Source organism: Haliotis asinina, chromosome 5 (genome assembly GCF_037392515.1).
Source record: "Haliotis asinina isolate JCU_RB_2024 chromosome 5, JCU_Hal_asi_v2, whole genome shotgun sequence".
Taxonomy (NCBI): domain Eukaryota; kingdom Metazoa; phylum Mollusca; class Gastropoda; order Lepetellida; family Haliotidae; genus Haliotis; species Haliotis asinina.
This window is the reverse complement of record NC_090284.1, coordinates 2,214,039-2,226,702: the sequence shown is the minus strand read 5'-3', so window position 1 is coordinate 2,226,702 and position 12,664 is coordinate 2,214,039. Positions and strand designations below refer to the sequence as shown.

The window sequence follows — 12,664 nt, the reverse complement described above, 5'->3', positions numbered from 1 at the left end:
TTGTCTACGATTTCTTTCATTTTCTTTCTCCCACTCTACAGTTCAGCTGTCTACTTTCTACTCGGGCCAGTCTTTTGTCATATTTTGTGTCATCCAACAGTATTCACCAGTGGCCTTTCAAACGAGATGCCAAAAGAAAGACGTTAATCACACAACATGCAAAAAGATACGCTGTGAACAGGATTCGAACCTGCGCGGGAATAACCCATTGGATTTCAAGTCCAACGCCTTAACCACTCGGCCATCACAGCTCTCCCATATCCCCTCACTAGTAAAGGAACTATCTTGTAGAAAGTCAGCTTTAGTTAAATAGCAAAACTAAAAGTAAGACGCTGTGAACAGGATTCGAACCTGCGCGGGAATATCCCATTGGATTTCGAGTCCAACGCCTTAACCACTCGGCCATCACAGCACTCACGGCAGTCAAGTCAAACAGAATCAAGCAACTTCTTGGGAGGGTTTCACCAGCTCAAAATGACACATCAATACTATTCCAAATGCACAATAACAAATTCTATCCTCGACACACTCGTCCATACACCGCACACAATGTTTAGGAAATAAAATAACAAACATTTCATCTGACTTTCTAAATTTTGTCTACGATTTCTTTCATTTTCTTTCTCCCACTCTACAGTTCAGCTGTCTACTTTCTACTCGGGCCAGTCTTTTGTCATATTTTGTGTCATCCAACAGTATTCACTAGTGGCCTTTCAAACGAGATGCCAAAAGAAAGACGTTAATCACACAACATGCAAAAAGATACGCTGTGAACAGGATTCGAACCTGCGCGGGAATAACCCATTGGATTTCAAGTCCAACGCCTTAACCACTCGGCCATCACAGCTCTCCCATATCCCCTCACTAGTAAAGGAACTATCTTGTAGAAAGTCAGCTTTAGTTAAATAGCAAAACTAAAAGTAAGACGCTGTGAACAGGATTCGAACCTGCGCGGGAATATCCCATTGGATTTCGAGTCCAACGCCTTAACCACTCGGCCATCACAGCACTCACGGCAGTCAAGTCAAACAGAATCAAGCAACTTCTTGGGAGGTTTTCACCAGCTCAAAATGACACATCAATACTATTCCAAATGCACAATAACAAATTCTATCCTCGACACACTCGTCCATACACAGCACACAATGTTTAAGAAATAAAATAACAAACATTTCATCTGACTTTCTAAATTTTGTCTACGATTTCTTTCATTTTCTTTCTCCCACTCTACAGTTGAGCTGTCTACTTTCTACTCGGGCCAGTCTTTTGTCATATTTTGTGTCATCCAACAGTATTCACCAGTGGCCTTTCAAACGAGATGCCAAAAGAAAGACGTTAATCACACAACATGCAAAAAGATACGCTGTGAACAGGATTCGAACCTGCGCGGGAATAACCCATTGGATTTCAAGTCCAACGCCTTAACCACTCGGCCATCACAGCTCTCCCATATCTCCTCACTAGTAAAGGAACTATCTTGTAGAAAGTCAGCTTTAGTTAAATAGCAAAACTAAAAGTAAGACGCTGTGAACAGGATTCGAACCTGCGCGGGAATATCCCATTGGATTTCGAGTCCAACGCCTTAACCACTCGGCCATCACAGCACTCACGGCAGTCAAGTCAAACAGACTCAAGCAACTTCTTGGGAGGGTTTCACCAGCTCAAAATGACACATCAATACTATTCCAAATGCACAATAACAAATTCTATCCTCGACACACTCGTCCATACACAGCACACAATGTTTAGGAAATAAAATAACAAACATTTCATCTGACTTTCTAAATTTTGTCTACGATTTCTTTCATTTTCTTTCTCCCACTCTACAGTTCAGCTGTCTACTTTCTACTCGGGCCAGTCTTTTGTCATATTTTGTGTCATCCAACAGTATTCACCAGTGGCCTTTCAAACGAGATGCCAAAAGAAAGACGTTAATCACACAACATGCAAAAAGATACGCTGTGAACAGGATTCGAACCTGCGCGGGAATAGCCCATTGGATTTCAAGTCCAACGCCTTAACCACTCGGCCATCACAGCTCTCCCATATCCCCTCACTAGTAAAGGAACTATCTTGTAGAACGTCAGCTTTAGTTAAATAGCAAAACTAAAAGTAAGACGCTGTGAACAGGATTCGAACCTGCTCGGAAATATCCCATTGGATTTCGAGTCCAACGCCTTAACCACTCGGCCATCACAGCTCTCACGGCGGTCAAGTCAAACAGACTCAAGCAACTTCTTGGGAGGGTTTCACCAGCTCAAAATGACACATCAATACTATTCCAAATGCACAATAACAAATTCTATCCTCGACACACTCCTCCATACACAGCACACAATGTTTAGGAAATAAAATAACAAACATTTCATCTGACTTTCTAAATTTTGTCTACGATTTCTTTCATTTTCTTTCTCCCACTCTACAGTTCAGCTGTCTACTTTCTACTCGGGCCAGTCTTTTGTCATATTTTGTGTCACCGAACAGTATTCACCAGTGGCCTTACAAACGAGATGCCAAAAGAAAGACGTTAATCTCACAACATGCAAAAAGATACGCTGTGAACAGGATTCGAACCCGCGCGGGAATAACCCATTGGATTTCAAGTCCAAAGCCTTAACCACTCGGCCATCACAGCTCTCCCATATCCCCTCACTAGTAAAGGAACTATCTTGTAGAAAGTCAGCTTTAGTTAAATAGCAAAACTAAAAGTAAGACGCTGTGAACAGGATTCGAACCTGCGCGGGAATATCCCATTGGATTTCAAGTCCAACGCCTTAACCACTCGGCCATCACAGCTCTCCCATATCCCCTCACTAGTAAAGGAACTATCTTGTAAAAAGTCAGCTTTAGTTAAATAGCAAAACTAAAAGTAAGACGCTATGACAAACTCAAGCAGCTTCTTGGGAGGGTTTCACCAGCTGAAAATGACACATCAATACTATTCCAAATGCACAATAACAAATTCTATCCTCGACACACTCGTCCATACACAGCACACAATGTTTAGGAAATAAAATAACAAACATTTCATCTGACTTTCTAAATTTTGTCTACGATTCCTTTCTATTTCTTTCTCCCACTCTACAGTTCAGCTGTCTACTTTCTACTCGGGCCAGTCTTTTGTCATATTTTGTGTCATCCAACAGTATTCACTAGTGGCCTTTCAAACGAGATGCCAAAAGAAAGACGTTAATCACACAACATGCAAAAAGATACGCTGTGAACAGGATTCGAACCTGCGCGGGAATAACCCATTGGATTTCAAGTCCAACGCCTTAACCACTCGGCCATCACAGCTCTCCCATATCCCCTCACTAGTAAAGGAACTATCTTGTAGAAAGTCAGCTTTAGTTAAATAGCAAAACTAAAAGTAAGACGCTGTGAACAGGATTCGAACCTGCGCGGGAATATCCCATTGGATTTCGAGTCCAACACCTTAACCACTCGGCCATCACAGCACTCACGGCAGTCAAGTCAAACAGAATCAAGCAACTTCTTGGGAGGGTTTCACCAGTTCAAAATGACACATCAATACTATTCCAAATGCACAATAACAAATTCTATCCTCGACACACTCGTCCATACACAGCACACAATGTTTAGGAAATAAAATAACAAACATTTCATCTGACTTTCTAAATTTTGTCTACGATTTCTTTCATTTTCTTTCTCCCACTCTACAGTTCAGCTGTCTACTTTCTACTCGGGCCAGTCTTTTGTCATATTTTGTGTCATCCAACAGTATTCACCAGTGGCCTTTCAAACGAGATGCCAAAAGAAAGACGTTAATCACACAACATGCAAAAAGATACGCTGTGAACAGGATTCGAACTTGCGCGTGAATAACCCATTGGATTTCAAGTCCAACGCCTTAACCATTCGGCCATCACAGCTCTCCCATATCTCCTCACTAGTAAAGGAACTATCTTGTAGAAAGTCAGCTTTAGTTAAATAGCAAAACTAAAAGTAAGACGCTGTGAACAGGATTCGAACCTGCGCGGGAATATCCCATTGGATTTCGAGTCCAACGCCTTAACCACTCGGCCATCACAGCACTCACGGCAGTCAAGTCAAACAGACTCAAGCAACTTCTTGGGAGGGTTTCACCAGTTCAAAATGACACATCAATACTATTCCAAATGCACAATAACAAATTCTATCCTCGACACACTCGTCCATACACAGCACACAATGTTTAGGAAATAAAATAACAAACATTTCATCTGACTTTCTACATTTTGTCTACGATTTCTTTCATTTTCTTTCTCCCACTCTACAGTTCAGCTGTCTACTTTCTACTCGGGCCAGTCTTTTGTCATATTTTGTGTCATCCAACAGTATTCACCAGTGGCCTTTCAAACGAGATGCCAAAAGAAAGACGTTAATCACACAACATGCAAAAAGATACGCTGTGAACAGGATTCGAACCTGCGCGGGAATAACCCATTGGATTTCAAGTCCAACGCCTTAACCACTCGGCCATCACAGCTCTCCCATATCCCCTCACTAGTAAAGGAACTATCTTGTAGAACGTCAGCTTTAGTTAAATAGCAAAACTAAAAGTAAGACGCTGTGAACAGGATTCGAACCTGCGCGGAAATATCCCATTGGATTTCGAGTCCAACGCCTTAACCACTCGGCCATCACAGCACTCACGGCAGTCAAGTCAAACAGAATCAAGCAACTTCTTGGGAGGGTTTCACCAGCTCAAAATGACACATCAATACTATTCCAAATGCACAATAACAAATTCTATCCTCGACACACTCGTCCATACACAGCACACAATGTTTAGGAAATAAAATAACAAACATTTCATCTGACTTTCTACATTTTGTCTACGATTTCTTTCATTTTCTTTCTCCCACTCTACAGTTCAGCTGTCTACTTTTTACTCGGGCCAGTCTTTTGTCATATTTTGTGTCATCCAACAGTATTCACCAGTGGCCTTTCAAACGAGATGCCAAAAGAAAGACGTTAACCACACAACATGCAAAAAGATACGCTGTGAACAGGATTCGAACCTGCGCGGGAATAACCCATTGGATTTCAAGTCCAACGCCTTAACCACTCGGCCATCACAGCTCTCCCATATCCCGTCACTTGTAAAGGAACTATCTTGTAGAAAGTCAGCTTTAGTTAAATAGCAAAACTAAAAGTAAGACGCTGTGAACAGGATTCGAACCTGCGCGGGAATATCCCATTGGATTTCGAGTCCAACGCCTTAACCACTCGGCCATCACAGCACTCGCGGCAGTCAAGTCAAACAGACTCAAGCAACTTCTTGGGAGGGTTTCACCAGCTCAAAATGACACATCAATACTATTCCAAATGCACAATAACAAATTCTATCCTCGACACACTCGTCCATACACAGCACACAATGTTTAGGAAATAAAATAACAAACATTTCATCTGACTTTCTTAATTTTGTCTACGATTTCTTTCATTTTCTTTCTCCCACTCTACAGTTCAGCTGTCTACTTTCTACTCGGGCCAGTCTTTTGTCATATTTTGTGTCACCGAACAGTATTCACCAGTGGCCTTTCAAACGAGATGCCAAAAGAAAGACGTTAATCTCACAACATGCAAAAAGATACGCTGTGAACAGGATTCGAACCCGCGCGGGAATAACCCATTGGATTTCAAGTCCAAAGCCTTAACCACTCGGCCATCACAGCTCTCCCATATCCCCTCACTAGTAAAGGAACTATCTTGTAGAAAGTCAGCTTTAGTTAAATAGCAAAACTAAAAGTAAGACACTGTGAACAGGATTCGAACCTGCGCGGGAATATCCCATTGGATTTCAAGTCCAACGCCTTAACCACTCGGCCATCACAGCTCTCCCATATCCCCTCACTAGTAAAGGAACTATCTTGTAGAAATTCAGCTTTAGTTAAATAGCAAAACTAAAAGTAAGACGCTATGACAAACTCAAGCAGCTTCTTGGGAGGGTTTCACCAGCTGAAAATGACACATCAATACTATTCCAAATGCACAATAACAAATTCTATCCTCGACACACTCGTCCATACACAGCACACAATGTTTAGGAAATAAAATAACAAACATTTCATCTGACTTTCTTAATTTTGTCTACGATTTCTTTCATTTTCTTTCTCCCACTCTACAGTTGAGCTGTCTACTTTCTACTCGGGCCAGTCTTTTGTCATATTTTGTGTCATCCAACAGTATTCACTAGTGGCCTTTCAAACGAGATGCCAAAAGAAAGACGTTAATCACACAACATGCAAAAAGATACGCTGTGAACAGGATTCGAACTTGCGCGTGAATAACCCATTGGATTTCAAGTCCAACGCCTTAACCACTCGGCCATCACAGCTCTCCCATATCTCCTCACTAGTAAAGGAACTATCTTGTAGAACGTCAGCTTTAGTTAAATAGCAAAACTAAAAGTAAGACGCTGTGAACAGGATTCGAACCTGCGCGGGAATATCCCATTGGATTTCGAGTCCAACGCCTTAACCACTCGGCCATCACAGCACTCACGGCAGTCAAGTCAAACAGACTCAAGCAACTTCTTGGGAGGGTTTCACCAGTTCAAAATGACACATCAATACTATTCCAAATGCACAATAACAAATTCTATCCTCGACACACTCGTCCATACACAGCACACAATGTTTAGGAAATAAAATAACAAACATTTCATCTGACTTTCTACATTTTGTCTACGATTTCTTTCATTTTCTTTCTCCCACTCTACAGTTCAGCTGTCTACTTTCTACTCGGGCCAGTCTTTTGTCATATTTTGTGTCATCCAACAGTATTCACCAGTGGCCTTTCAAACGAGATGCCAAAAGAAAGACGTTAATCACACAACATGCAAAAAGATACGCTGTGAACAGGATTCGAACCTGCGCGGGAATAACCCATTGGATTTCAAGTCCAACGCCTTAACCACTCGGCCATCACAGCTCTCCCATATCCCCTCACTAGTAAAGGAACTATCTTGTAGAACGTCAGCTTTAGTTAAATAGCAAAACTAAAAGTAAGACGCTGTGAACAGGATTCGAACCTGCGCGGAAATATCCCATTGGATTTCGAGTCCAACGCCTTAACCACTCGGCCATCACAGCACTCACGGCAGTCAAGTCAAACAGAATCAAGCAACTTCTTGGGAGGGTTTCACCAGCTCAAAATGACACATCAATACTATTCCAAATGCACAATAACAAATTCTATCCTCGACACACTCGTCCATACACAGCACACAATGTTTAGGAAATAAAATAACAAACATTTCATCTGACTTTCTACATTTTGTCTACGATTTCTTTCATTTTCTTTCTCCCACTCTACAGTTCAGCTGTCTACTTTTTACTCGGGCCAGTCTTTTGTCATATTTTGTGTCATCCAACAGTATTCACCAGTGGCCTTTCAAACGAGATGCCAAAAGAAAGACGTTAACCACACAACATGCAAAAAGATACGCTGTGAACAGGATTCGAACCTGCGCGGGAATAACCCATTGGATTTCAAGTCCAACGCCTTAACCACTCGGCCATCACAGCTCTCCCATATCCCCTCACTTGTAAAGGAACTATCTTGTAGAAAGTCAGCTTTAGTTAAATAGCAAAACTAAAAGTAAGACGCTGTGAACAGGATTCGAACCTGCGCGGGAATATCCCATTGGATTTCGAGTCCAACGCCTTAACCACTCGGCCATCACAGCACTCGCGGCAGTCAAGTCAAACAGACTCAAGCAACTTCTTGGGAGGGTTTCACCAGCTCAAAATGACACATCAATACTATTCCAAATGCACAATAACAAATTCTATCCTCGACACACTCGTCCATACACAGCACACAATGTTTAGGAAATAAAATAACAAACATTTCATCTGACTTTCTTAATTTTGTCTACGATTTCTTTCATTTTCTTTCTCCCACTCTACAGTTCAGCTGTCTACTTTCTACTCGGGCCAGTCTTTTGTCATATTTTGTGTCACCGAACAGTATTCACCAGTGGCCTTTCAAACGAGATGCCAAAAGAAAGACGTTAATCTCACAACATGCAAAAAGATACGCTGTGAACAGGATTCGAACCCGCGCGGGAATAACCCATTGGATTTCAAGTCCAAAGCCTTAACCACTCGGCCATCACAGCTCTCCCATATCCCCTCACTAGTAAAGGAACTATCTTGTAGAAAGTCAGCTTTAGTTAAATAGCAAAACTAAAAGTAAGACACTGTGAACAGGATTCGAACCTGCGCGGGAATATCCCATTGGATTTCAAGTCCAACGCCTTAACCACTCGGCCATCACAGCTCTCCCATATCCCCTCACTAGTAAAGGAACTATCTTGTAGAAATTCAGCTTTAGTTAAATAGCAAAACTAAAAGTAAGACGCTATGACAAACTCAAGCAGCTTCTTGGGAGGGTTTCACCAGCTGAAAATGACACATCAATACTATTCCAAATGCACAATAACAAATTCTATCCTCGACACACTCGTCCATACACAGCACACAATGTTTAGGAAATAAAATAACAAACATTTCATCTGACTTTCTTAATTTTGTCTACGATTTCTTTCATTTTCTTTCTCCCACTCTACAGTTGAGCTGTCTACTTTCTACTCGGGCCAGTCTTTTGTCATATTTTGTGTCATCCAACAGTATTCACTAGTGGCCTTTCAAACGAGATGCCAAAAGAAAGACGTTAATCACACAACATGCAAAAATATACGCTGTGAACAGGATTCGAACCTGCACGGGAATAACCCATTGGATTTCAAGTCCAACGCCTTAACCACTCGGCCATCACAGCTCTCCCATATCCCCTCACTAGTAAAGGAACTATCTTGTAGAAAGTCAGCTTTAGTTAAATAGCAAAACTAAAAGTAAGACGCTGTGAACAGGATTCGAACCTGCGCGGGAATATCCCATTGTATTTCGAGTCCAACGCCTTAACCACTCGGCCATCACAGCACTCACGGCAGTCAAGTCAAACAGAATCAAGCAACTTCTTGGGAGGGTTTCACCAGCTCAAAATGACACATCAATACTATTCCAAATGCACAATAACAAATTCTATCCTCGACACACTCGTCCATACACAGCACACAATGTTTAGGAAATAAAAAAACAAACATTTCATCTGACTTTCTTAATTTTGTCTACGATTTCTTTCATTTTCTTTCTCCCACTCTACAGTTCAGCTGTCTACTTTCTACTCGGGCCAGTCTTTTGTCATATTTTGTGTCATCCAACAGTATTCACTAGTGGCCTTTCAAACGAGATGCCAAAAGAAAGACGTTAATCACACAACATGCAAAAAGATACGCTGTGAACAGGATTCGAACCTGCACGGGAATAACCCATTGGATTTCAAGTCCAACGCCTTAACCACTCGGCCATCACAGCTCTCCCATATCCCCTCACTAGTAAAGGAACTATCTTGTAGAAAGTCAGCTTTAGTTAAATAGCAAAACTAAAAGTAAGACGCTGTGAACAGGATTCGAACCTGCGCGGGAATATCCCATTGGATTTCGAGTCCAACGCCTTAACCACTCGGCCATCACAGCTCTCACGGCAGTCAAGTCAAACAGACTCAAGCAACTTCTTGGGAGGGTTTCACCAGCTCAAAATGACACATCAATACTATTCCAAATGCACAATAACAAATTCTATCCTCGACACACTCGTCCATACACAGCACACAATGTTTAGGAAATAAAATAACAAACATTTCATCTGACTTTCTAAATTTTGTCTACGATTTCTTTCATTTTCTTTCTCCCACTCTACAGTTCAGCTGTCTACTTTCTACTCGGGCCAGTCTTTTGTCATATTTTGTGTCACCGAACAGTATTCACCAGTGGCCTTTCAAACGAGATGCCAAAAGAAAGACGTTAATCTCACAACATGCAAAAAGATACGCTGTGAACAGGATTCGAACCTGCGCGGGAATAACCCATTGGATTTCAAGTCCAAAGCCTTAACCACTCGGCCATCACAGCTCTCCCATATCCCCTCACTAGTAAAGGAACTATCTTGTAGAAAGTCAGCTTTAGTTAAATAGCAAAACTAAAAGTAAGACGATGTGAACAGGATTCGAACCTGCGCGGGAATATCCCATTGGATTTCAAGTCCAACGCCTTAACCACTCGGCCATCACAGCTCTCCCATATCCCCTCACTAGTAAAGGAACTATCTTGTAAAAAGTCAGCTTTAGTTAAATAGCAAAACTAAAAGTAAGACGCTATGACAAACTCAAGCAGCTTCTTGGGAGGGTTTCACCAGCTCAAAATGACACATCAATACTATTCCAAATGCACAATAACAAATTCTATCCTCGACACACTCGTCCATACACAGCACACAATGTTTAGGAAATAAAATAACAAACATTTCATCTGACTTTCTAAATTTTGTCTACGATTTCTTTCATTTTCTTTCTCCCACTCTACAGTTCAGCTGTCTACTTTCTACTCGGGCCAGTCTTTTGTCATATTTTGTGTCATCCAACAGTATTCACCAGTGGCCTTTCAAACGAGATGCCAAAAGAAAGACGTTAACCACACAACATGCAAAAAGATACGCTGTGAACAGGATTCGAACCTGCGCGGAAATAACCCATTGGATTTCAAGTCCAACGCCTTAACCACTCGGCCATCACAGCTCTCCCATATCCCCTCACTAGTAAAGGAACTATCTTGTAGAAAGTCAGCTTTAGTTAAATAGCAAAACTAAAAGTAAGACGCTGTGAACAGGATTCGAACCTGCGCGGGAATATCCCATTGGATTTCGAGTCCAACGCCTTAACCACTCGGCCATCACAGCACTCACGGCAGTCAAGTCAAACAGAATCAAGCAACTTCTTGGGAGGGTTTCACCAGCTCAAAATGACACATCAATACTATTCCAAATGCACAATAACAAATTCTATCCTCGACACACTCGTCCATACACAGCACACAATGTTTAGGAAATAAAAAAACAAACATTTCATCTGACTTTCTTAATTTTGTCTACGATTTCTTTCATTTTCTTTCTCCCACTCTACAGTTCAGCTGTCTACTTTCTACTCGGGCCAGTCTTTTGTCATATTTTGTGTCATCCAACAGTATTCACTAGTGGCCTTTCAAACGAGATGCCAAAAGAAAGACGTTAATCACACAACATGCAAAAAGATACGCTGTGAACAGGATTCGAACCTGCACGGGAATAACCCATTGGATTTCAAGTCCAACGCCTTAACCACTCGGCCATCACAGCTCTCCCATATCCCCTCACTAGTAAAGGAACTATCTTGTAGAAAGTCAGCTTTAGTTAAATAGCAAAACTAAAAGTAAGACGCTGTGAACAGGATTCGAACCTGCGCGGGAATATCCCATTGGATTTCGAGTCCAACGCCTTAACCACTCGGCCATCACAGCTCTCACGGCAGTCAAGTCAAACAGACTCAAGCAACTTCTTGGGAGGGTTTCACCAGCTCAAAATGACACATCAATACTATTCCAAATGCACAATAACAAATTCTATCCTCGACACACTCGTCCATACACAGCACACAATGTTTAGGAAATAAAATAACAAACATTTCATCTGACTTTCTAAATTTTGTCTACGATTTCTTTCATTTTCTTTCTCCCACTCTACAGTTCAGCTGTCTACATTCTACTCGGGCCAGTCTTTTGTCATATTTTGTGTCACCGAACAGTATTCACCAGTGGCCTTTCAAACGAGATGCCAAAAGAAAGACGTTAATCTCACAACATGCAAAAAGATACGCTGTGAACAGGATTCGAACCTGCGCGGGAATAACCCATTGGATTTCAAGTCCAAAGCCTTAACCACTCGGCCATCACAGCTCTCCCATATCCCCTCACTAGTAAAGGAACTATCTTGTAGAAAGTCAGCTTTAGTTAAATAGCAAAACTAAAAGTAAGACGATGTGAACAGGATTCGAACCTGCGCGGGAATATCCCATTGGATTTCAAGTCCAACGCCTTAACCACTCGGCCATCACAGCTCTCCCATATCCCCTCACTAGTAAAGGAACTATCTTGTAAAAAGTCAGCTTTAGTTAAATAGCAAAACTAAAAGTAAGACGCTATGACAAACTCAAGCAGCTTCTTGGGAGGGTTTCACCAGCTCAAAATGACACATCAATACTATTCCAAATGCACAATAACAAATTCTATCCTCGACACACTCGTCCATACACAGCACACAATGTTTAGGAAATAAAATAACAAACATTTCATCTGACTTTCTAAATTTTGTCTACGATTTCTTTCATTTTCTTTCTCCCACTCTACAGTTCAGCTGTCTACTTTCTACTCGGGCCAGTCTTTTGTCATATTTTGTGTCATCCAACAGTATTCACCAGTGGCCTTTCAAACGAGATGCCAAAAGAAAGACGTTAACCACACAACATGCAAAAAGATACGCTGTGAACAGGATTCGAACCTGCGCGGAAATAACCCATTGGATTTCAAGTCCAACGCCTTAACCACTCGGCCATCACAGCTCTCCCATATCCCCTCACTAGTAAAGGAACTATCTTGTAGAAAGTCAGCTTTAGTTAAATAGCAAAACTAAAAGTAAGACGCTGTGAACAGGATTTGAACCTGCGCGGGAATATCCCATTGGATTTCGAGTCCAACGCCTTAACCACTCGGCCATCACAGCAC

At 41.6% G+C, this 12,664-nt stretch overlaps 21 non-coding genes across 21 annotated transcripts; all 21 read right to left on the bottom strand.

Moving 5' to 3' along the window:
- Positions 1 to 169: 169 nt before the first annotated feature.
- On the bottom strand, positions 170 to 251 carry Trnas-uga (transfer RNA serine (anticodon UGA)). Its single transcript has one exon. It is a non-coding gene; the product is annotated as a tRNA-Ser (tRNA).
- Positions 252 to 330: 79 nt separating this feature from the next.
- On the bottom strand, positions 331 to 412 carry Trnas-cga (transfer RNA serine (anticodon CGA)). Its single transcript has one exon. It is a non-coding gene; the product is annotated as a tRNA-Ser (tRNA).
- Positions 413 to 765: 353 nt separating this feature from the next.
- Trnas-uga (transfer RNA serine (anticodon UGA)) lies at positions 766 to 847 on the bottom strand. The gene has a single exon. It is a non-coding gene; the product is annotated as a tRNA-Ser (tRNA).
- A 79-nt stretch (positions 848 to 926) lies between these two features.
- Positions 927 to 1,008, bottom strand: Trnas-cga (transfer RNA serine (anticodon CGA)). The gene has a single exon. It is a non-coding gene; the product is annotated as a tRNA-Ser (tRNA).
- Positions 1,009 to 1,361: 353 nt separating this feature from the next.
- On the bottom strand, positions 1,362 to 1,443 carry Trnas-uga (transfer RNA serine (anticodon UGA)). Its single transcript has one exon. It is a non-coding gene; the product is annotated as a tRNA-Ser (tRNA).
- Positions 1,444 to 1,522: 79 nt separating this feature from the next.
- Trnas-cga (transfer RNA serine (anticodon CGA)) lies at positions 1,523 to 1,604 on the bottom strand. Its single transcript has one exon. It is a non-coding gene; the product is annotated as a tRNA-Ser (tRNA).
- A 1,611-nt stretch (positions 1,605 to 3,215) lies between these two features.
- Positions 3,216 to 3,297, bottom strand: Trnas-uga (transfer RNA serine (anticodon UGA)). Its single transcript has one exon. It is a non-coding gene; the product is annotated as a tRNA-Ser (tRNA).
- A 675-nt stretch (positions 3,298 to 3,972) lies between these two features.
- Positions 3,973 to 4,054, bottom strand: Trnas-cga (transfer RNA serine (anticodon CGA)). The gene has a single exon. It is a non-coding gene; the product is annotated as a tRNA-Ser (tRNA).
- A 353-nt stretch (positions 4,055 to 4,407) lies between these two features.
- On the bottom strand, positions 4,408 to 4,489 carry Trnas-uga (transfer RNA serine (anticodon UGA)). The gene has a single exon. It is a non-coding gene; the product is annotated as a tRNA-Ser (tRNA).
- A 79-nt stretch (positions 4,490 to 4,568) lies between these two features.
- Trnas-cga (transfer RNA serine (anticodon CGA)) lies at positions 4,569 to 4,650 on the bottom strand. The gene has a single exon. It is a non-coding gene; the product is annotated as a tRNA-Ser (tRNA).
- A 353-nt stretch (positions 4,651 to 5,003) lies between these two features.
- On the bottom strand, positions 5,004 to 5,085 carry Trnas-uga (transfer RNA serine (anticodon UGA)). The gene has a single exon. It is a non-coding gene; the product is annotated as a tRNA-Ser (tRNA).
- A 79-nt stretch (positions 5,086 to 5,164) lies between these two features.
- Trnas-cga (transfer RNA serine (anticodon CGA)) lies at positions 5,165 to 5,246 on the bottom strand. The gene has a single exon. It is a non-coding gene; the product is annotated as a tRNA-Ser (tRNA).
- Positions 5,247 to 6,422: 1,176 nt separating this feature from the next.
- Trnas-cga (transfer RNA serine (anticodon CGA)) lies at positions 6,423 to 6,504 on the bottom strand. The gene has a single exon. It is a non-coding gene; the product is annotated as a tRNA-Ser (tRNA).
- A 353-nt stretch (positions 6,505 to 6,857) lies between these two features.
- Positions 6,858 to 6,939, bottom strand: Trnas-uga (transfer RNA serine (anticodon UGA)). Its single transcript has one exon. It is a non-coding gene; the product is annotated as a tRNA-Ser (tRNA).
- Positions 6,940 to 7,018: 79 nt separating this feature from the next.
- On the bottom strand, positions 7,019 to 7,100 carry Trnas-cga (transfer RNA serine (anticodon CGA)). Its single transcript has one exon. It is a non-coding gene; the product is annotated as a tRNA-Ser (tRNA).
- A 353-nt stretch (positions 7,101 to 7,453) lies between these two features.
- On the bottom strand, positions 7,454 to 7,535 carry Trnas-uga (transfer RNA serine (anticodon UGA)). The gene has a single exon. It is a non-coding gene; the product is annotated as a tRNA-Ser (tRNA).
- A 79-nt stretch (positions 7,536 to 7,614) lies between these two features.
- Trnas-cga (transfer RNA serine (anticodon CGA)) lies at positions 7,615 to 7,696 on the bottom strand. The gene has a single exon. It is a non-coding gene; the product is annotated as a tRNA-Ser (tRNA).
- Positions 7,697 to 9,468: 1,772 nt separating this feature from the next.
- Positions 9,469 to 9,550, bottom strand: Trnas-cga (transfer RNA serine (anticodon CGA)). Its single transcript has one exon. It is a non-coding gene; the product is annotated as a tRNA-Ser (tRNA).
- A 1,176-nt stretch (positions 9,551 to 10,726) lies between these two features.
- Positions 10,727 to 10,808, bottom strand: Trnas-cga (transfer RNA serine (anticodon CGA)). Its single transcript has one exon. It is a non-coding gene; the product is annotated as a tRNA-Ser (tRNA).
- A 514-nt stretch (positions 10,809 to 11,322) lies between these two features.
- Positions 11,323 to 11,404, bottom strand: Trnas-cga (transfer RNA serine (anticodon CGA)). The gene has a single exon. It is a non-coding gene; the product is annotated as a tRNA-Ser (tRNA).
- Positions 11,405 to 12,580: 1,176 nt separating this feature from the next.
- Trnas-cga (transfer RNA serine (anticodon CGA)) lies at positions 12,581 to 12,662 on the bottom strand. The gene has a single exon. It is a non-coding gene; the product is annotated as a tRNA-Ser (tRNA).
- Positions 12,663 to 12,664: the final 2 nt, after the last annotated feature.